Below are 24,642 nucleotides of genomic sequence, written 5' to 3' on the forward strand. Positions count from 1 at the left end.
CAAGAAACACTCAGTTAATTGCTAGTTTAAAAAGTCAGTGTTAAAGCAATTTAGAATCCTTGTTTATGTGTCCTTTGAGAATGCTCACCATGAAAACATTCAATAGGGACCTTTTGTGTTCAGGGTTCTAGAAAAGGTATAAGGAAACAGAGCCAGGTGTAAGGCAGCAGCCCTGATTTCATCAGTTCTGCAGCTTGAAATTCATGTAACACTTTAAGACATCTTCTCATATCTTGTGAGGATGGAGCGGTCTTATAGGGGTCTTGCCTCTTAGCTGTTAACATACAGTTCTCCCCTTTAGACAGTATTATGTAATATTTCCTTAATTCACAAACTAACACATGAAAATAACATGCCTTTAAAAATATTGTGATTCCATATTTAAACTATTTGAAAAAGATTATTATGCTAAGTGAAATAAGCCAGTCAGAGAAAGACAAATATCACATGATTTCTCTTACATGTGTAATCTAATGAAAAAAAATAAACTGATGAATAAAATTGAACCAGTGGCATGGAAACATGGAACAGACTGATGAATCTCAGAGGGAAGGGGGTTGGGGAGATTGGGGAGAGAATAACCAAAGAATTTATATGCATATACCCATTGCCCATGGACACAGACAATAGGTTGGTGAAGGCTGGAAGTGGGGCAGGAACTGGATAGAAGGGGCAATGGGAGAAAAAAGGGGGGACATCTGTAATACTCTCAAATGTAAAGATAAAAATAAGTTAAAAAATATCAAAGAATAAATGGGGCAATTGAAAGCAAAACAAAAATCATGTATCCATTTATTCTTTGTTGTACACACAATTACAGATGTTTTCCATTCTCCCCTTCCATGCCCGTTCCCCCACATATTCATGTCCACCCAACCCCTTCTCCCTTGCCATTGGCCATCACCACACTGTTGTCTCTGTCCATGGGCCATGCAAGTATGTTCTTTGGTAAAACCCTTCACCTTCTTTCATTCACTCTCCTCTATCCCCCTCCCCTCTGACCTCGGTCAGTGTACTCCATGTGTACATGCCTCTGTCTATTTCATTTGTCAGTTTTTGTTCATTAGATTCCACATATAAATAGTATTTATCTTTCTCTATCCGCCTTACATAATTTAAGCAACATGAAAAGTAGCTTTGGGATGCCTTGAGGTTCAATTCAGAATGTGTTTAAAAGTTTAAAATATAAAAGCATTTATAATATTCTAAGATTTTGTTAAAAGTGACAAAGAAGGGTATTGAACTATGGTTCCTTTTTCTACAAAGGTAATTTCTTTTTATTTTCTTTTGAACTATTCTTTTAAGTTCTTTCATAGAATACAAAGTTTCTTTTAAAAGGTAGCATTTATTGTATGGGAAACTTTAGTGCTCTGCCTTTTTCTTTGTCCATCTTTGAGGATTCATTTAACCCAGCATGTACATTTCAGGTGAGTGAAAATCTAAGTAGCAAGTTCTTAATGGGTAGCTGATCTGACAGCTGGTTCAAAAGGTTAGAGTAACAAAAGTGGTGATAGTTACAAAAGGTCAGTGAATGCTTAAATGGAAATTATTTTAAACTTTATTTTTTAGTTAAATAAGTTGGAACCTGAACTGTTATCACAAAGCAGCATAGTCTTCTTCCTGAGCAGTTAAATGCAGGAAGACACACCCACCCACCCACCCACCCACACACACATACACACCCAAAAACAACAACAAAACAAAGGAAAAAACAAAAACAAACACCTACCAACAACTACTGTATACTTAGAAATGGCACATTGAAATTAAACTTTTAAAATTTTTCTCTAAGTTAGATTTGTCTTTTTGCCTACTTTGAATTCTTTTCTGAGACATACAGGTTTTCTAAAGACAAGCAGAGAGCACTGTACAACCTTGCAATTGTAGCCAAACTGGGGGTCAGCTCTGGCTGTGCTCAATAAATATTTGTCCACTCCCTTGTTCTCCTCCACACAGCGCTGTGCAGTCCCCAGCCAGGGCAGCTTCCCCAGGGCCATGGGAGCGTAGGCTCCTGCACAGGCAGCAGCATCACGTCTACCTGACCTCCATAGGCCGTGGGTCCCTTTAAACCCTGATGAATGGAGCTCAAAGGGAGGAGCAGGCTGCAGTATGTGTGGCAGAGGGAGACAAGGGTGGGCGCCTGCAAGGCATGGTTAGCACAGGAGTCTATCCTACAGCCAGGCACCGGGGGCCTTTTCTGCTGTTGAGAATCAGGCAGGGAAATGTGGTCCAGGAGCAAGAGGCAGAACAGTGAGAGATAACAGTACTGCTGTGTGGGAGAAGGTAAGGTACCCCATTGTTACCTGACACAGAAGGACAAATTTACTTGTCTTCCCAGGTCAGTCCCCTTGCTAGTCCTTACCTTCTGCACAGACACTCCCACTGAAGGGAGAGGGAATTGCTCTTCCAGGCCTGTGATCTCCATACTGTCAGTGGGCAGAGTTATTCTTCCTTAAAAGGCATGAGCTATGCCTAGTTGTTATTCTCTTTCTGGTTTCTAGTGGCTGGTTGGTAAGTGGGCTTAGGGGCTCTTGGAGTTTGTTAAAACACACAGTTAGAGTTTTCTCTCTCTCCCTCCCCCTAAAATTTGAGTGATCCCATTGGCCTCAAGGATATACTTGAAATTTGTTAGGTACTTCAACTAACCTTTTACCAGAGCTCTATTTTAAATACTTGAAATGTAAGTATTAGTTAGGTAGCACTTTAATGTCTATTTCTCTGCAGCGGAAAGGATTAATGAGCAGGACACGATATAGACATTTCTACATACATGGCCATATTACTATTAACTATCACCCCAAACACATCTATTCAAAACAGAGCAGCACCTCAAAATAAAGAGACAGCTTCTTTGGTGAGAGAGAAAAAAAAAAAAAGGCATTTGGGGTCAAACAGGCCTGGGTTTGCATTCTAGCCCAAACATGTAAGTGTCTGTAGGACCATGGCAAAATAATTATGTATTGAATATTAAGTTGTTTGAACCTATTTTGTTCCCTGTAACATGGAGCTTAGAATGTTTGCGCGGGAGGGCTCTTATAAAGTCAGAAATAATGCACAGTCTTTGACACGCAGCAGAGACTCAATTTATTCTAATCAACTCCTTTCCTCTGTCCCAAATGATCTCTTCCTCTCTTTCATGCATAGCCCCTTAGGCTCCCTGCCATCCTTCTGAGATTTCTTTTTTTTTTTCTTTCTTTCTTGAAGTTTATCCTGATTTCCTATCATCAGACATTACCTGCACAGAACTCTAGGTGGTTGAAAGTTGAGTAAAGAGGAAGGACTCCAGTTCTGTGAGGTCATGATGACTTAGACTATGCAAGCATATTAAATATCTCCCTCTCTAGCAATTTGCTTAATGTTGGTAACCCAGGATAATAATGTGACCTACTTCCAAACTGATGTTCCTTAAATACCTTTTCAACTTTTATTTAGAGTGAGCAGAAAAAGTTTCTACTTAAAAAAGTACACATTTGTGTGTGTGTGTGTGTGTGTGTGTGTGTGTGTGTGTGTGTTGAAAACTTAAGGCTTGTTATATGTACTGAAAGTAGTATAACATGTTAACTTGTTAGAATAGTCTTACTTTTCATAGCTTTAAGTAATAATTAGGGAACATTTGTTATTTACATAGGAAAACAGTTAAGAAAACTAATATTCTCTAAACATATTTTCTTTCTTCTTTGTATGTTTGGTTAATAAAAATAGCACCTAAATAAAAACTTACCTAATCTCTGTCCCTTGCCAATTTTTCTCCATGCTACTAATTTTGGAATAATAATTGTCATTGGTTTTTATGTTGTTGTTAGGTATTTTGAAGTTAAGGTGTGACTTTAATTTTTATTATAAATATCATGTAATATATATATGTGTGTCATATATATATATATATATATATATATATATATATATATATATATTTATCTCTAGAGAAAAGGTAAATTATGGCCAGTATCCTATATAATAAAGAGGTAATATGCAAATTAACTCTCATGCCCTCACAAGCAGGCTGTGGGAGCAACCAGGCCAGCAGAGGGGTTAGTTAGGAATGACCAAATGACTAAACAGCAGGCTATGTGTGGAAAACAGGCCGGGGGGGGGAGGGGCAATAGCAGTTGGGGGTTACCAGGCTGTCAAGGGTGGCAGTTAGGGGTGACCAGGCTGGCAGGGGGTTGCAGTTAGGGTGACCAAAGCCAGCTGGGGGGGGGGGGGGTAGTAAGAGTGACCAGGTCAGTTGGGGAGGCAGTTAGGAGTGACCAGGCCAGCAGGGAGGGGGCAGTTGGGGGTGACCTGGCCAGTAGTGAGGGGAAGTTAGAGGCGACAAGGCTGGCAGGGGTGGCAGTTAGGGGAGATCAGGCTGGCATGCAGAGGCAGTGAGGAGCAATCAGGCTTGCAGGAGGGGCAATGAGGCAGGCAGGCAGGCAGGTGAGTGATTAGGAGCCAGAAGTCTAGGATTGAGAGAGGATGTTCAACTAAACTGGCAGTTGGACATCCCCCAAGGGGTCCCAGATTGGAGAGGGTACAGGCTGGGCTGAAGAACCCCCACTCCCCCCGTCCATGAATTTCATGCACCAGTCCTCTAGTTTTGTTAATAATATTTATTTTGTGTTCTTTTTTGAGTAATCTCCAGCTCTCAGTTTAAATTTTCTTCCCTGTTATATTTTTGTAATTACCTATGATTATGGGCAGCATAATTTATTAAAAAAAATCTAAGATAACTTGTCTAAAACAATAAAATTTTAAAAGATTATAAAATGATATTAAACAATATCATGTATTGGTAAATATCTTGACTTAATTTTTATGTATTGCTATTTTTAATTTAAACTTTATATATCATATTATATTTTCTTTACAGTTTACAAAATAATATTATACATAATAGTTTATTTAATCCTGGCAGTAACCCTATAAATTAGGTATTTTTAACACTCAACAAAAAATAGAGATGCAAATCAATTCATTTATCCTACAGTTAGAAATTGGCATACCAGAATTGAAATATGAATCCTTCAGATTCAAATGCTATGCTTTATCTTATGACCATGTTGCAGTTAACAGATACTTTTATTTTTAGAAAACTAATAAAATGCTCTAAATCTTGGGTTAAGAGTCAGAAAGGCAAGAATAGAAAAATCATCCACCTGGGATAATTTGTCCTAGAGAGTGCAATTAACTTGGTCCCAAAATGCTTTAAATATCTGGGACATTTTTTATTATTAAGTAGGTGAAGGTTGGTAAAATTTGTCAACTTTTTTCCCCACTCTGACTTCATTCACTTCTTTGTACTTTAAACGTGGTCTCATAGAATAAAGAAAAAAAAATGGAGCATCACATGGAATGTTGACAGTCTATGGCTCCAGACTTTTTAGATCTCTTTTATCCTACTGGGGAAAAAAGAAAAAGAAAAAGATTTAAAGGTCCAAGGAAAATGGGAATGGGTTGGAGACAAGTTGCACAAAGCAGAATGACAGTTTGAGACACAAGGATATATTTTATTCATGGAAGGAAGGTGTTAGGAATGTCTGAGCCGTTATCATTGACATGCAAGTATCAATTGATAAGGATCCTGTTTATTGGCATTATTAATTTGGATTCTATGATTCACTTAAGCTTGGCATTGCTTATGGTAGTAATGCTTTAACATTTTTTTAATAATGTAAGACAGGAGGCAGGAGAGTAGTGAAGGGAAAGGTTAAAATAAACATTTCATCTCAATGGGTCTTGTTGAGTTTAAAAAATGTAGTGACATTATAATAATCTATACTAATAAAAGGGTAATATGATAATTAGACTGGATAGACTGGACATCTTCCAGACTTCATTCGGACATCCTTCCTGACAAAGCTGGGGCCCTGGTGAAGCTGCCCAGGGTCCTGGGTGCCTGTGGCCAGCCTGGGCGAAACCGGCCTGGATTCTGTTGCATGTGGCCAGTTGGAGGAGGAAAGCCTGGGTCCTGGGTGTGGGAGCCAAGGCAGAAGCGGTTAGGGGCAATCAGGCAGGTAGGCAAGCAGTTAGGGGTGATCAGGCAGGCAGGTGAGTGGTTAGGGGTGATCAGACAAGCAGGCAGAGTAGTTAGGGACAATCAGGCAGGCAGGCAGATGAGTGGTTAGGAGCCAGTGGTCCTGGATTTCGAGAGGGATGTCTGATTGCCAGTTTAGGCCTGATCCTGCATTGGGGCCTAAATTGGCAATTGGACATCCCCTGAGGGGTTCCATATTGTGAGAGAGTGCAGGCTGGGCTGAGGAATTTCCTCCCCAACCCTGCTGTGCATGAATTTCATGCACTGGGCCTCTAGTGTTTTTAATAGGAGTGGAATATTGCCATTTTGCACAATGTGATTATATGCAAAGAACAACCATGCTGTATTTTCTGAAGGTACTGTTATTTTGAGATGAAAGATTAGGTTAGAATTAGAAATGATTACATTTTTAGCTATAGACTCTTGCTTTTCCTATGTTCATATTTTTTCCCCACTGACTTAAAGCATATTGAGTTGGGAAAGAACTAAAAAGGAAAGCACTTAGCATCTGAAGCAAGGCCTTAATAGGCAACAGGAAGAAAATCAAGTCACTGAAGCTTTGTAATTTGTCCAAAATTTTATATTGAATAGCTTCTAAATCTATGTTCTTGAACTCTATATCCTCCAAGTACTACAAAATCTATAAATACATGTTATGTCTTTAACAGTTTGAAGCAGACAGATTACAAGATACTGTAAGGTTATGATAACAATAATTCGACATCTTACACTTTTTTTTAATTACCATACCACACTGTAGTAACACAAGATGGTTTGGTGATAGCACCAGTTGGCAGAAAGTTGCTGTTCTTTAATTCCTGTAGTGCTATAAAGTGGCTGGATGATGGGTAGGCATGTCTGGGACAGGGAGGGGGACGTGAGATGAGAGGAAGAGGGAAGGGCATAGGGAGAATAAGACCTATGACCTTCCCATGGCACTGTGTGGAAATTAACATCCATTTATTTACCAGATATTGAGTTCACCTCCTACCTCACTGTTAGGGAAAGTATTTGAAAAAGGGCTTATTCACTTACCAATTCTTCATTGTAAATAGACCTACAAAAATAAAAGAGTCCCATTTCAGGGCAGTCTGACAATCCACCATATGCAGGGGTTGCTTGCTCTCCACTGAGAACTATGCTTGACATGCAGTGACATGCAGGCAAGTGTGCGCTGAGACATGCAGGCAAGTGTGCGCGGAGAATGGAGATTCATAGCAGGAACGAGAGAGAACCTTTTGGCCTCACAATATGTTAGGCATATGGGTAATATAGAGGTAATATAGAGTGCCTATTTCATATACCACCTTTCTGATGTGACTCAGAACAGAAGTTCTCAATATGAAGTAATTATAACCCATTCAAACCAATCTTCCACCCTCCTTCACCTTTGTTGACTCATTCCACTTTTATCAATGCTACTTTCTATTTGAGTTATATAGGCAGAAACACATTTGATTTAACTTGTTATAGCATTTTTCAAATTCCAGGCATCACTGGACTTCTTGAAAGTAATGACTATTGAATCTGTGTTTGGTCCAGAGAGGTTTTTATCCCTGTTCTTTGAAGAAGTTGACAGTTCTGACATTTGGTCATTAGTATTTGGTGACCTGTGTGTCTACAGTGGAAATTGAAGACACAGCCATGACTTGTTTGATAAAAAGAAAATAAAACAAAAGAAAGGAAGTATTTTTTTTTATACCACTGGACAATTTTTTTTTTAAAGATAAAATATAAAATTTTTTAAAAATAGAAATTTTCTTGGGTTGCTTAGATGGGAGCTGTTTGGTATCACTTATCAGGTTAGAATTATTAAATAAAATTAATCTGGTTATTAGGAGACTTTTTATTATGAAATCTATTTAAGTTTTTAATTTATTTGCTTTGTAGTATGTCAAGTGGCTAGAACAGAGTACATTAAGATTTTCTTAAAAAGTATTCACAAACTTCTATCAAATCTCTCAAATTAGATCTTTCAAAAATATGACTATACTGAACTTTCTGAGTTAGTAGCTTAAATAATAAGCAATAGCAAATTATGAACAAAAGCGTTTGTTTTCAAACTTTTCTAAATGTTAATTATGCAGTTCTTTCTTTCCAATTTTATTTTTACGTTGTACTGAGTAGCCTGGCTCCCAGAAAATTCCCCAGCTACCCAGAGGACAATGGATGCAGGTTAAGGCTCACCTAGAGAAACAGAACCATTACAGTACATACATACACACACATACATACACACATATATACCTACACACATACACACACATATACATATCCACACATATATATATACATGTATTAGAGGCTTGGTGCAGGACATTCGTGCACTCGCGGAGGGGGGTCCTTTTGCAGTCCAGGAGCTCTTGGGGAATGCCTAACTGCTTGCTTAGGCCTGCTGCTGTGGAGGTGGGCTGCATGGCTGAGAGATCCTGGAGTTTAAAGGTAGGAGTCAGCCTTTGTTTGGATTGATCGTGAAGACTTCTGAAAGAAATGCAGGGAGACCCCCAGTGTACTCATGGCTGACATACACAGGCAGGCAGGGCACTCTGGCCAGAGCTTGGCTCACCTCCATGGGTATAGGCTGCACACTCACATTACAGTGATGATATTTCTAGGCACTCACAAAGGGCTGCATATTATGATATTTCTGAAAATTTAAACAGTCCAATCTGTTTCAGTCCCGTCTTTTACTTGACAGCCATGTATTGAGCCCAGAGACAAAGACGTGGTCAGTGTTCTCAGAGGATTCGCCGGTAATTATGTGAATGACAGGAATAAAGGAATAACTCCTTTTGAATTATTTTATAGAAGAAGTGTTCTAAGAGTGTGGAATTAGAGCTTGATTTTGAAACAGAAAGAGAAGCAGTAGGGTTTAGGGAGGAATTGCCAGTATGAGGGATGAGCATGAAAAGGCAGGAAAGAGGCAACAAAAATCATGGTTTTTGTGGTCAATAGTAACAAGCCTCTTCAGCACAGAGTTTGCAGGAGACATTGAATAGAAGTGAGAAAACACCATGGTCGCAGCTTGGGATCTGCCTTTGCTCTGAGAGGATGTTCCAACTGCTAGTCCAGAGTTCTACCTTACAGTGTATTAGTTGGGTTAAAGTAATCCCATTTTTATGATAGCACCCCTATATGACTTTTCTGTGATTTGACTGTGCTGTTCAAGGTTTGTTTGTTTGTTTTTGGTAATTATTATAATCTTTTATAATGTTCAGTTCACTCAAACCACCAGTTCTAGTGGTTTAGTTATCTGTTTGTTTTTCCAGAAGGCCAACATAATAAAGATGTCCATAGGTTATGACAATTAATAATTTCAATTTAGTTCTGAGAGTACAGAGAATTTCCAGTCTTCTAATTAGGTCCCTTCTTTAGTGACAGCAAGTCCTAGGACAAGCAAACAAGTTTCCCCTAGCCCTCATATATATATAGTATCATATATGTAGGATCTCTTTTTATATTTTCTCTATCTTACTCTTTTTTCTCAATTATTTTCTAACCCCCTTTCTCTATTCTTCCCTATAATATTTTCTGTTATATAAATGTATAAATGCCTTCTCCCCTAGTAAAGTATTCCTTCAGGTAAGCAATAAATATATGTAAATAATGTTGAGAAATCATCCAAGTTTTGTGCCCTTCCTCTGACATCTTATTAGGATGTCCTTCCTGTAAGCAGTGACCTTCTTAAAAAGAAAGAACAACCATAATCACCGATATTCTTAACATGTGTTTTCCACTTTAAAAATTTCACAACAAAAACAGTAAGCATCCTTGTCCTGATGGTCCTGAAAAGTTATTCTAATGCTCTTTTGTAAATCTGACTCCAGTATGTATTAAATTTGTCTATATGAAAAATGTGTAATACCATTGTGCCTTAAAATTATTTTATATTTTTATGTAAACATAACCAACTCTAGAGATTGAAAATCAGGAATATATCCACTACCATTAAGAATTTTAATGTTGAAGAATGCTAGTGTTTTCTTCTTTTAAATTTAATTTTAAGTAAACATAGCCATAAACTTATAGCTATTTATAAACCCAGAGAGGATAATTTAATGGCACAAAAACATAGTAGGCTGCTACCCTGAGAACAGTATCAGACATTCCTGTCTCAAAAATGCCACTTAAAATCACTGGTCTACATTGTAATCTTCTTTTGAATGGTGAGAGCTTTTGTTGCTATGTCAACAGCTTGATCTAAAGTTCAGTCTTCCCTGGCCTCCAGCGAAAAAAAATATTCCTTCAGCTGACTCTCTCTCTCCTAAAGAGGTTTATTAAAAGCTGGCTAGACAATTTAGCAGTGTAAAGATGCTGGGGCTAATGGAAACTGTGGCTTGAAGGTGTAGCATTTACCATGGAAGAGACTTTCCCCTCTAAGCTGTCAAACATTTGCAGTAGAGTTGCCATATCCTCATGAGCTGCTTCAAGACTTCAGTCAAGTTGTCACTGAATAAACTGTTGAGAACATTCCATTGGCAGTGGAGTCTTTTAAGGGACCTTTTCCCAAATAACCATCACCTGCCAGAGGCCAATTGTTTTTTGAGCAACATGGTGCTCAGACAAGTAGCCCACCTGATTTTAGTTCCTAAGGCATTTTTCTAGACTCCACAGCACTGTAAAGCTAGAGAAGATTTGGTGCTGATGAAGTGTAGAATAAGTTCCCTTAGTATTTGTTCTAGTTGAAAGTTTCTTCACTGAGACTATTAAGTGGTTGCTTGTTCATTGCCAGGTTTTTCACGCAAGGAGCAGTAATTCCAGTGGGTACATTGACCTTATTCATAAAGTTTCCTTTGGAGCATTCTGTTCAGAATCCTCATCTTAAAGACTGGTGAATTGAGATGAGTCTTCTCTGACAGTTATTTGAATTCAAAATGAGTTGGATATTTCCTAATTTACTAGATGTACTGGTTAATAAAGTAGAAGGAGGATTTTTTCAATAGATGGAGTTACACATATGTCGATATATATATACATATACATATACATACATATATATATATATATATATATATATATATATATATATATATGCGCGATTTGGTATGTATGCTTTTGTTGTATTGACAAGATTCAAAACTTCATATGTCAAATTTTCTGAAGGTGTTAGCATCATAGATATTTTACACTTAAAAATGTCAAATTTTGTACCAAAAAAAAAGAGCATTTGCAGGAAGTTTTAATTCATTACTTCTTTTTGAAGAAAAGTGTTACTGAATACTTTGGGAAGCTTATGGTGAGCATGCTCCATCTCAATATATTTGTGAACACTGGTTTAAACACATTAAAAGTAATTATATCGATGTGAAAGACAAAGCATCAGTAGAGGTGCAATTACTGATTACTAATATTTTAAGACATCCACAGTTATTAATATATATTCCTCTGAGCAACTAGAAAATGGAATGACTTGTTAAGAAAAGTCATTGTTATTTATTGCACTACCCTAACTTTCAGAGTAAAAGACAGCTTGTGCCAAAAATGAAGTCATTCTTATGCTACTCTTCAGATTGAATCAAAGAACCTATTGTGTGCCAAATGCTATAGTAGAACATATAAATGCAATATTAAGTCTGATATGGCTTCTACCTTTAAAGAGACCCCAAACTATATGAAGAGATAGACACATAATTACAATATGCAATGCAAGTAAAACATATTTTGGGAACATCAAGAATAGGGAATAGTTGTAAGATGAAGACTTCATGGGGAAAGTGACCTTTACGCTGAATCTTAAAGGAAGAATACATTTTGCAAGGTAGATAAACTGCATTGTAATACTAGCAAATATCTTTTATCATATACATGTTGCCAAGTGTTTTACTCTGCATCTCTTATTTCTTTGTAGAATATATTTGTTATCATAATAACCCTATGAGTCAGCACCATAAAAATCTCCATCTTAGAGACTGAAAAATTACCATACGGTAATTTGTCAAGGTCCTCAGCCAGGGTGTGGGAGTGAATTATTTCACACTCTGAGTTGTTAACCACTAAAACTAAACCATCTCTCACTGTGAGGGTGGGATACTAAATAGATACAATGGTCATGGAAAACTTAACATCATTTTCTGGCCCAGGTGAGTGGAGTTCACTCCACAGTTTTCTAATTTTGATTAGAAATCTTGAGAATAAGGGCCAGTCTGTATAATGCTTTTCTATTCCTCACAGTGCCCTGGATGAGCTTCCCAGGTTATTATAGACACAAACTCCTTTGTGTGCGTGTGGAAGATTCAAAACAGAAAGTCATTTACAAATGCAAAATACTACTTTTTAAATATTTGGAATAAAGATGCCCTTTGAAACAAGTGCCCTGACATTGATATGTGAGTATGGAGTCTTAACTTTACTAGGGAAACTTTAAGAAGCCACAGATGATGTATAAACCAGAGATACACATGCAAGATTCTGACAAGGTCAGTTAGTATCAGAAGAACAGACATAAATAAATCAGTTCCTTGCTGAACAAAACATAAATAAATCAGAAGAATGAAACTGCAAGAATCCAGACCCTGCTTTAATTACACAGGTCATAAAATACACCTGCCATAAAATGGCGTCATTGAAAACATTCACAATTGCAGATTAACATCCCACCTTTTGCTAAGACATTGTATGGCAATTTCTTGGGGCTCAGTAGGTAAATTTAGTATCTAAATACAAGTGAAACTGAGAAAAGAAGACATGTTTCATATCCTAAGTATTATTGTAGCATATCTTTTTAGAAATAATATTATAAGGACAAAAAAATGGCTACAATCACAGTTAAACCTGTTCTCTTAGTATTTTTAGTGGAGAGATTTGGAGCCACCTCACCACAGTTTGCCTAATTTCTCCATTTTGAAGAGGCAAATTGCATTATATTTGCAAAATGATTTTGTGAGTCCTTTTTTCTGCAGTTCTCTTGTTTGCTCAAGTCTTGGTTATTTCTAAAAGCTTTCAATTTTCTTTGCAATCATTTCTCATTTAGAGTTTGAAATAAAATGATCAAATACATTTGCCTTAAGAAATAACATTCAAATCAAAATCTAGGTGGAAGGCATTTTATTAAATGAAGTTTTTGCTCATGGGAATATTTTAAATGTGTGAGGATAAAGGGATGCATTATTTTTTATATAATGGAGTGAGAAAACCTTTGTAGGAAGGAACCAGCCCTATTAAACAGAGGCTTTGACAAAGCCACCAGGGATAGAAACAAAACTGAGAAGTCTCAGATGGAACTTATGCCCAAATTTTATGCTAAAAAAAGTAACACTAAAAAAAGGAAGAGTGAATGAAACAAGAGGTAGAATGGTCTCTCAGGGTAGCACTGTTTTCAAACCATAGGTTTCATCCCATCAATAGATCATAGATGCAATCAATGGATGGTGACCAGCCATTAAAAAAAATAAAAGAGAATAGAAAACATCAGTGTATAACATGTAGCAAATGCTAAGTATTTTTAGGAAATATAAGCACATATAGTAATGATCATGGCTTTGTAAAGTGTAAGTTCAATTTTACGTGTGTGTATAGTTGGTAACTATCCTATATAATAAAAGAGTAATATGCAAATTGACCATCACTCCAACACACAAAATGACTGCCCCCATCTGGACACAAGATGGCCACCACAAGATAGCCAGCAGGGGAGAGCAGTTAGGGGCAATCAGGCTAGCAGGGGAGCAGTTAGGCATCAATCAAGCTGGCAGGGAGCGGTTAAGGAATGATCAGGCTGGCAGGCAGAAGTGGTTAGGGGCAATGAGGAAGGTAGGCAGGTGAGCAGTTGGGAGCCAACAGTCCTGGATTTTGAGAGGGATGTCAGACTGCCAATTTAGGCCTGATCCTACTAGGATAAATGGGCAGTCAGAAATCCCTTGAGGGTTCCCAGATTGAAGAGAGTGCAGGCTGGGCTGAGGGACACACACTCCCGTGCACAAATTTCATGCACCGGGCCTCTAGTATTTCTTATAAAATCTTTATAAATATCAATTCTGAATAATAATCTAAAGAGAAGAGAAATTAATTGTGGGGTAGGGTTTTATTTGTGGGAAGAATAAAATCAAGACTTTGTAAATCTTCATCTCCCTTGCTAACACTTCAGTCAATTCTACTTTGTTTACAAATACTTTCATGCTAATGAAGTTTTTTGTGGTTGTTTTGTGTGTGCCTGTGTGTGTTTATGCACCTGCACTCACAAGCAGATGTGTGTAGTATGTAGGGAGGGTTTCAAGAACTTAGAAAAAAATATTTAATATATTAATATGTATTATGATTATCATAATATAATGCATGATAAGATATTAATACTAGAGGCCTGATGCATGAATTCATGCACCAGTGGGGGTCCCTTGGCCTGGCTTGAAGGATCAAGCTGAAACCAGCTCTCTGACATCCCCCAAGGAGTCCAGGATTATGAGAGGGTGCAGGCCAGGCTGAGAGACCACACCGGTGCATAATTGGAGCTGAAGAGAGATGCTGAAGGTTGGACTGCGGGAGGGCTTCAGGGTATGTCTGGTCCATCTCGCTCAGTACTGTTTGGCTGGACCCCAGCAGCAACCTAATCTACCAATTGGAACATCTGTCCTCTGATGATCAGTGTACGTCATAGTGACTGGTCATCTGGCTGACTGTCTGCCCCCTGGTGGTCAGTGCACATCATAGCAAGCAGTTGAGAAACCTTTGCATATCATTAGTATATTATGCTTTGATTGGTAGAATGGCCAACTGGATGACTGGACACTTAGCAGGTTAGGCTTTTATAATATAGAGTAGAGGCCCGATGCACAGAATTCATGCAAGAGTAGGCCTTCCTTCCCCTGGCTGCTGGCACCAGTTTCCATCTGGCACCTGGGACCCAGGCTTCCCTTGCAGCTCCTGCTTCGTCCAGTCTAATTAGCATATTATGCTTTTATTATTATAGATATATACCCTAAGTATATATTCATGTTTAAGTGTCTCACATATATTCACATACTAGAGGCCTGGTACATGAATTCGTGCACAAGTGGGGTCTGGCAGGCCTTCCCCAATTGGGGCTGGCACAGGGGAGGGGCCACAGGTGGTTGGCTGGCCGGCTCCACCCCCTGGTTAAACTCCCATCAAACTCCCAGTTGAGAGGACAATTTGCATATTACCCTTTTATTAAATAGGATAATAGATGTGGCATTTACACTTTTGGATACATTTAATATCATCTTGAGCTTAGAAGCTAATAAAATTCAAGTAGCTACATTAGGAAGGGAAGGAATCATTAACACACAGTACTTCATTAATCATTCACTTTAATTTTGAATTCTCTTACCTGAAATAAGATGTGTAATTAATTGAATATGCAATATCAGGTCCAATGCTGAAATCATTTTATTTTTGTTACTTTATTTTTAATGAATTTTTCACATTGCTGAATTTTAATGTGCTTTCAGAAAGATTGTTAGAGTTTGCTATTTTAAATATTTTTTTCACTAAAACTTTAATCTGAAAAGTTTATGCTTGTGTTAGAGTATGCAACATTCTTTATGCATACCCCAATATTTTGTTAGTTTTGCATCATTTTATCTGTTTTATATAATTTATACCTTATAGATTAAACTATTTTTGAAACAAATTCAGAAACTGCTTAACATTTAGTGTCTTCATTGAAATAATTATTTTTCATTTCTTTTCTTCTCAACATTTCTTCTCTCTATTCTTTTTTCTTTCTGTAGATAGATGGTGTTTCTCCCAGGTGGCAGACACTGAAAATTGTAGTGGATAAGGCAGACACTATCTCTGTCTGCATAGAGCTCCCAGGAAAGAGGAAGGACATGGTTTAAGAGTGCACACAGAAGGGACGTTTAGCCTAGACGTAGGGGCTTGGAGAAGATCTCTGGGTCAAATGGTACCTTAAATGCCCCCTGAAACATGAGAAACACATTGCAAAGCAGGTCGGGGCTGGGATGAGGTGCAGAAAGTGACAAGCAAAAGAAATAATGTGCACAGAATAGGAGGCAAATGGTCATGGGAAAGAGAGGTGAAAGGTGACCCTTTAAAAATCCAGAAGGGTTTCATCTCCACATGAAAGCTGCTGAAACTGGGAGTCTGAGTTGTATCACAGAAACAATGAACAGCTGCTGATGGCATTTAAGCAGTTCCATTTGATTTCTACTCGAGGAGTATATTGGTGAAAATAGCTCAAGGACACTGAAAGTCCAGTGTAGATTCTAGACCAGATTCAACTAACATTTCTGTAAAATGCTGGATATTAAATATTTTAGACTTTGTGGGCCATATGGTCTCTGTTGCAACTTCTCGATGCTGTTAGAGTGTGAACATAGTCATAGACAATATATAAACAAATGGGCCTGATTATGTCCAATATAATTTTATTATGGAAGTTTCTCTTTCATATATTTTTATGTATTGCAATTTTTTCTATTATTATTTTTTTTCAAGCATTTAAAAATGATTCTTGGCTTGTAAGTCATAGGAAAACTGGCTGTGGGCTAGATTTGGTTCACAGGCTCCAGTGTGCTGACCCCTGTTTGAGAGAAGGCCAGTGTGTAAACTAGGGAGTAACATATGGGCAGTGCACGAGAATATCTGCAGAGTAAGGGGCATGGGTAAAGTTTTGCTTGTGACTAATTATGACGGCAGAGTACAAAGATGGCTTATGTGTTATGTATAATTATAAAGGCTCTTAAGTTGATGCCTTTGTGGGGCAATGCATATTTATAGTCATGTGTGATATGCTTAAGGGGAATTAATCTTCTTTAAAGTACAAGTCCTCCAGTGTCCTCACAAGCTAATAGTGGCACAGATACTAAATACATGAATATATAAAAACATAATGCATGCAATTATACATTATTAGAAAGAAATATATTAATTTGGGTTCTCCAGAGAAACAGAACCAATAGGGGATATTTACATACAGCTCATGCACACAGCTATTCCATACCCTCTCAGGCACATAAGAATGAACCTTTCTCAAATATACAATCCTTACATGCTTGACTTACTATCTTGTCCTGTTTCAGACTCCATTTGTGCTTCTTTGTTCTGCTTAAGCAAATTTATCATAGGCCACCTGGTCAACCTCACCACTCTATCTGCCCCTGTGATGAGGGGATGGGGTCGTTCTGCTGTAGCACAAATGACATGCTGCCAACAGGGACCTGCTAGCCACAGAGGACTTGCTGATCATGGGGGACCTGCTGGCCATAGGGAATCTGCTGATACTGTGGGACCTGCTGGTACTAGGGGTCTGACGCTAATTACAGAAGCTGGTCTTACTCCATCTCTTCTCTATGTAAATAAAGTGTTGTTTCATCCAGTGCTTGATTAGGTTGTTTTCCTTGGTGACTCATATACTAACATGCAGTAGGCAAAAGTGTATATATATATATATATATATATATATATATATATATATATATATATTAGAGAGAGAGAGAGAAAATGAGAGAGATTTTTTATTATGAGAAATTGGGTTATACAATTTGGGAGGCTGAAAAGTCTAAAGATGTGCAGTCAGCAAGTGGAAGAACTAGCAGAACTGATGGCAGAGGCAGGAGAAGACCAATATCCCAGCATGAGGACAGATAGGCAGAGAAAGATAATTTCTTAATCATTTAATTCTATTATATTCAGGTCTTCAGTGGGCTGGATGAGGACTGCCCACATAAGAGAGAGAGAAATCTGCTTTACTCAGTGTAGGAACTGAAATGTTAATCTCATCCAGAAATATCCTCAGAGACATTCCCAGAAATAATATCTAAGCAAATATTTGGGAACCCATAGCCTACTTAAATTGACACATAAAATTAAGCATCCCAGAAAAGAAGAGAGTTTATAAGCTGAACTGAGATGACTGGAGGGTCTGGATCCACTTCTTTGAATCCAGAGGATGAGTTAGCTAAACAGTAGAGTGCTTGGGGATGTTGAGGTTGGAGTAGAAATTTTTAGATGGAGGAACAACACATATTAAATCCAGGGGGGGGGGGGGGGATGGGAATGTAGAAAAGACCAGAAAAAGCACTTTGTTTCACCTAGAGTTTGCTGGCCTGCTTGAAGGAGCTAAGCAATGTAGAAACTCCAGGAACCCTTTATCCCCCCCATCATCTCATCAGGGCAGAGCCAGCGCTAAGCAGCTACTGATCAGTGTTACTATTCAAGTCTCCAAGAACAAGCACTCTTAAAAACAGTCTCCCTGCTCCCTGTACTCTCACCCGCTTCTCTAAATAACCTCTAACAGAAAAAAGAATGAGCTATGAGAAACACTTCTGATCTTCATAGAAAGGGCATGTTTTATGTCCTTGATTTTGTCCTTGGCCCACAGAGACCCTCTTCCTTTGGGGAAGGCTCTCAGTAGGACATCATGATGCTCCCTGAACACCATCCTTCACCTCAGGAGGAGGTAGGGTAGGCCTGTGACCAAAGTTGGTTCTGTTAGCTTCAGGTTCTGTTAGCTTCAGGCATGAACAAAACTGAAGAATGCAAAAAAATAATTTATAAGACAACCCTGGAAATTCCATTTTTGTCAGGAATGTCACTAAAATATGCTTTCACAAAATCATTGTTGTGGAGGAAAGACAAAGCACCCACATTGTGCTATATATTTTATATACCACATTAAAAGAAGTCACAGGGCATTGCGTATTGTGATCTTAGAATTACATTTGCAGTCTTCGCTTACAACATGCACATTCTGAAATACTTTAATATATTTTATACACTTGTCCAACCACACAGCAGTGAGTTTTCATCATTTTAAGTATAATTAAGATCACAGTATATTGTTCTGATATAGTTTTCATTGCATCCTCAGGGCTGTGAAGGATGAAGATTCCTAAATATAGTGAAGATTCCTAAAATTATGGCAGAACTATTTTTAAGTGTGAAAAAAAGCCCTTAATATCCTTTAATATCTTTATTATTTATTAATAGTTTAGAATATCTTTATTACTTATTAGTAGTTTGGGCCTGCCAAAAATCCAGCTGTTACTATAGAAACCACATTGGCCTAGATCTGATGTCATCATCCAAGAAAAGTTAAAATTCAACCATTCTATTATAACTTACTAATACAAATAAATATCGAATGATCTAATTATTGGTTCCCCAATGCTTTACTTTCAGTAGTTAAAAAATTAATTAAACATGTTTTATCAAGAATGAAATATCAGAGTGGAGGGTGAGGAGACTAGCCAAAAATTAGTTAAAAAAAAAGCAATGAAGCAAATGACTTTTGAAAATATACCCTAGTGACAAAAAACTATCTTACTGATGTTTAAAAGAGCTAAGTACAAGTAGCTAAATAAGTCCTACGCACCCCTTCCTAATAACTGAAGAGGCTCGTTGTTACGTTCAAAGAGCAAAACTCAGAGGGTGTCATCATAAATGAACTTTATTTTCCTCTACAACTCTCCTTTTAATCTTGCAGTAAAACATATTTATTTGTCTCAGCCCATAAATGATATTCAGGCGAGGTTTCATAACTTAGATAATAAAAAGTCCCACATTCACTTCTCATCTCAAAAGAGTTTCTGTTTAGTTATTAAAATGGCCAGTCCAGTGTGATAATAAACAACTTTTGAATTTTTATTAAGTTGAAAGCATCTATCTCCCTTTACAGAGAGCCTGATAAAAGTAGGAGTCTGCACTCTGGCTGGAGGAGGACTTAATGACTTTTTCCTCTGCCAACAATATCTCTGCAAGTAACTGCCTCTTAGGTCAGGAAGGAGGGAGGGAGAGAGAAAAGACAATAGAACATTTTTTTTTTAATTGACACTGGTGAATTACAATAGTAGCAATGCTCCAGAGGGCTTCCAGGGATCAAAGTTGATATTCAGTCTTTGGGCACTTTCTTGAATTCTATGGAGATGCCCCCCGCACCCCCCCCTTCCCTCATCCTCCAACCCTCAAAGAAGAGACATCCTCTCCGATATGTTTCCTCCATAATCCCTGGGCATCTAGGTACACTTCCAGCTCTCTCTGCTAAGATCTTCTTAACCTTCTAGTAGCGCTTCTAGGAAGATCTAAGAAAAGTCCAGCCTTGTTTTCTCTATAGTGTGACCGAGGTCTGGTCCACAGAAATCATTGTGCCTATGACACAATGATTTATGTCGGTTTTTGTTTTGTTTTGTTTTTAGCTCTTTCATAGGAAGCTCCAGGCTTTTAACTATTAAATAGCTCAGATATGGTGTCTAACAAGATGCAGGGAATATATTGAGCTCTCTTATAGAGAAAGATCAGGACATTGGGGAAGGTACTCACAGTATAATAATCTCTGGGAAGATTTTTTCTTTCTTTCTTTTTTTTAAAAAAAATGTAAATGGAAAAATGACACTGTTTTCAGATTTCTGCATCCCAGTAAGAAAGTTAAATTTCTGATACTTATTTTTGGTAGCTAGAACTCATATTCCTGTGGAATTTCTAATGCACCTCATTGAAAGTCTCTGATATGCAGAGAGTAAATGCTAGATTTTATAGAACTCTTATATCATATTTTATTATGCTCTAATTTGTATTGAGAAACAGTGGATTATATTTTTTTCAAACTGTAAATTATATGTTAAATATCTCTTTTCATACCACAGTGCCCCCTCTAGAGAAGCTGCTATCCCATTTAAAGGGAGAATGCCCCCTCTTACCACATCCGGCCAATAGGAATCAAAGACATACACATTTCTTTGTGAAGGTAGTGTTGCGGGTTGATTGGTGTCATAGTAAACAAGCCAATAAGACGGGGCAGCGGCAATCTCTACTCCTCTCAGGCATGTGAAGACACACTCTCATTATAAGGGAATGAGCTCAGACCATGTACTAAAGATTTATGTAGCCACCTACTCTGTGCACTAACATATATGTCCAAAGCATTTGGAATAAATTGCTTCTAATATGACACCTTTACCTCTAGGTATGAATTCTTACAATGACTCAGATTACAAATCACAGCTACCAACTAATGGACTCATAACATCATTGACAACCATCATTTTTTTGTGTGTGTTTCATGTTGCTTCTTGCTGGAGCTTGCTGTGACAAGTTAGATCCCATCTGTCTGCTCAGTAACAAGCAAAATGACAAACATAACGCAGGAAACATTGTTCAGATATTCAAAATTGTTTTCTACCATTTGGTTTTACAAATATGTTAACATTTAGAGATGGTAAATAAATGAAAGAGGAATAGGACCTTGAAATTGTGATGATCTGTGAGGACTGTATGATGACAGCAACATTTTTAAAAGGACATTTGTTCACATTTATGATTGTTATACATTTTATATTTAAGTCACTTACCTCTCTCCAAAAGGATTCAATGATCTGAAATAAATTAGCTGTCATATTTTATACAAGTAGGAAATAAAGGATCTGCCTCTCTCTTTGGAACTAGGTTTTTATAGGAAAACCTATGACTGGTATTTCATTTCCTAATATAAAAAAATTTAATGAAAAAAAAAATCCAGCCTTCAATGTACATCTTTTTACTAGAGTTACTGAGGTATTGTGTTAGAAAATTTTCTCTATAAGTTAGAGGTGGGTTTGAGTAAATTTTATGTCCTTAGTTATTTCTCATTAGAAGTAGAGCATTGCCCCCCAACCTCCCCTATGACTGCCCATTCCTTTTTCTGTGGTGGTACAGCTGTCATGGCAAGATGCTATAAAATCAACTGGAAATATTTAAGAATTTGATGAAATATCTTAATCAAAAAGAATATGCATTTGACCATTTTGTGTTCCTTCTCAAGCATACATATTTGTCTCTCCCCATTTTTGTATAGAGAGGGTTAAGCATAAACAAAATATACTCAATAAATGCACATTGGATTTAAGAACCAGGTCAGCTGACTGACCAATGCATACTCTATAAATGATGGTATTTGGCTAGGAGGCACTCCTGCTGCCAGTGGAAATAGGGCTCTTCCATAGAGTCACGAGAAAAGCATTTCGGGGACCCACACATGCCAGGATGAAGTATAGTGGTAAGATTTATTGGAGTAGAAATAAAGGATTGTCCCTAGGTGTCCAGTGTCTAATCCATGACCAGGTGGCTCAGCTCCATCCTGCTCTGGAAGAAATCCAGCCTCGTCTTCACCAAGCACAGAAGGGCCAAGTTCCAGAGAGTCTGTGCCATTGGCCCAGCATCGGCAAGGCATCCAAAGCTTTGTAGCTCATTTCAGTCCATGCCAAAGCTTAGTCCAGTTCAGTCTGTGTCCTGGCTCAGCTAGCTTAGTCTCTGTTTCTGGCTGCACTCCTGCTGGCACTGCACTGTGGCACCCAGGCCTTGGAGCCATCCTTGGAGCTCACGCCTGGGCCCGTGCAGCTGCTAAGCCCCACTATGGTTGCTACAGAGAGAAAACATGTGAACAAATGGGTGAGTGCACAAATGAACATGTGTTACCGGGGGGGGGGGGGGGGGGGCTTTGTTAAACTTTGATTATATTAACTCGGGCTTGGAAAAGGTCCAGCCTTCTTTTAAACTGATCAATCTCTTTCCTGATCCTTTGTGGATTTGTGCTGGGTCCCCCCTCTATACAATCCTTTCCTAGATCTTCCAGTGTTCTGCATCTTTATCCTACCTGATCCTTCTTCCAGATTTTCTTAGGCTAGCCTCCACCCCTTTATGTTTCCATTTTGGTTCTTAATGCACATGCCCCAAAGTGTTGCTGTGTCATCTCTTTTCTACTGTGTATGCACCTAGCAAAGGAATTTCTCCCACCCCTCCCCTGGAAATGTTGGCTAATGACCACTGCGAGGCGAGGGAGGGGGAAGGAATGAGGTTCCTTTGGCAGAGGATGTGACAGTCCCCTGGAGAATCTGTGAATGCTGTGGCTTCCTAGTGAAGGAGGCTTAATGTTTGATTCAGCTCCTAGTTGATTAGGCTTAATGTCTGATCCCATTTCCTCCCTTTATTAATTAGCTACCTGTGCTAACACTCCCTCAACCGTCTTACTTTTAAAAAAACTACCTAACTTTGACTCCAAAGCATGTAGGAACTAAAATATTATGCAGTTCTTTATATCTTACACACAAAGGAAAACTTATAAATACTCAGCATCATTGCTGTTATTAATATTCTTTTGTTTTAAAGAGGAAAGTACCAGATCCTCTCATTTCAGAGCAAATAACACAACTGTAAAAGCCGTTGCCAAGCAACCTGCATTCACAGCTCAGATGGGCTGAAATGTTTATATTCATATGTGGATAAAATTGACCCACTCCTCTGAAAAAAATATTTGAGATTTTTCTACTAAGATTTTAAGTTGTAGGTCATAGCACTATTGTTATGTAGAAAGTTCCAAACTGACATACACTGAGTGGCCAGATTATTATGAGCACCCCATCAGTACTTTGTTGAGCCACCTTTTGCCTTCCATACTGTGCGATTCTTCTTGGCATTGACTCCTTGAGATGTTGAAAGGTGATGCGAGGAATCTGACACCATGCCTGATGAATGGCACTGTCAGGTTCTGTGAGATTTGATGCTTGTGGAACCAGCTGCCTGATGGCTCTTTTAAATTCATCCCACAAATGGCAATTGGGTTGAGATCTGGTGATTGTGGGGGCCACCTAAGCAAGATAAAGTCTCCTTCATGCTCTTGAAACCACTCCTGCACAATAAGAGCACCATGACATGGCACATTGTCTTATTGGATGAAGCCATCTCCATTGGGATACGCCATCAACATGATAGGATGAACTTGATCAGCAATGATATTTAGGTTTGTTGTGCTATTCAGATGTTGTTCCACACGAATTAAAGGGCCCAAATTATGCCAGGAAAACATGCTCCAAATTTTAACACTGCCCCACCAGCCTGTACTCATGCATGTGGGGTGCATCCTTTCATGCTGTTTCCACCAAATTCTCACTCTGCCATCTGCATGGTGCAACTGTAAACATGATTCATCTGACCACATGACTTTTTTCCAATGCTCGACTGTCCAATCCTTGTTTCTGTGTGAATTGGAGAAGGTTTATCTTGGAAATGTTAGTCAGCAAAGGTGTTCGAACAGGTCTTCGGCTTCCATATCCCAAACAATGCAGTGTATGGCTAATTTATCTACAAACATCAGGTGGTTATAATAATCTGGCCACTCATTCCTCTTGCCATATTACAGTATAAGTAGATGGTTTAGGGTTTATTTCCCCGTTAGACTGTGAGTTCCTTGAGGATAAGGATTTTGTTCCATTTATCACACAAGAAAGGATCCTACCTAGCATTCTGCAAGTATGTGATAGATTCTTTCAAATCATTTCATACAAGTCTCTGCTTTTTGTAGTAATAGTTTTTACAACAACTTATAAGGGAAAAATAAACTTTTAGATTTTAAAACACAGCATTGTTAATTTATGATTAGCTAAAACTAAAGCACTAAGTTAAAAAATATTAGAATTACATTTTAGACTTAGAAGAAATTTTATGGAGTATATATTCCAGTGGTCTCAACCTTAGTTCTTTTTTTTTTTAAAAAAAATATTTTATTGATTTTTCACAGAGAGGAAGAGAGAGGGATAGTTAGAAACATCGATGAGAGAGAATCATCGATCAGCTGCCTCTTGCACACCCGCTACTGGGGATGTGCCCGCAACCAAGGTACATGCCCTTGACTGGAATCGAACCCGGGACCTTTCAGTCCGCAGGCCGGCGCTCTATCCACT

At 38.2% G+C, this 24,642-nt stretch overlaps 1 protein-coding gene and 1 long non-coding RNA gene across 4 annotated transcripts in view; one reads left to right on the forward strand and one right to left on the reverse strand.

Annotated features, from left to right (window-relative positions):
• The window catches only part of GRM1 (glutamate metabotropic receptor 1), a 276,789-nt gene that overhangs the window by 118,618 nt on the left and 133,529 nt on the right, over positions 1 to 24,642 (forward strand). The gene's annotated exons all lie outside the window — the stretch shown is intronic.
• LOC118705704 lies at positions 1,934 to 23,481 on the reverse strand. Its single transcript, XR_004983774.1, has 3 exons — positions 23,289 to 23,481; positions 10,144 to 10,152; positions 1,934 to 1,946 (listed from the first exon to the last, which is right to left on the reverse strand). It is a non-coding gene; the product is annotated as an uncharacterized LOC118705704 (long non-coding RNA).

This window comes from Pipistrellus kuhlii, unplaced genomic scaffold, assembly GCF_014108245.1.
Source record: "Pipistrellus kuhlii isolate mPipKuh1 unplaced genomic scaffold, mPipKuh1.p scaffold_m20_p_5, whole genome shotgun sequence".
NCBI lineage: Eukaryota > Metazoa > Chordata > Mammalia > Chiroptera > Vespertilionidae > Pipistrellus > Pipistrellus kuhlii.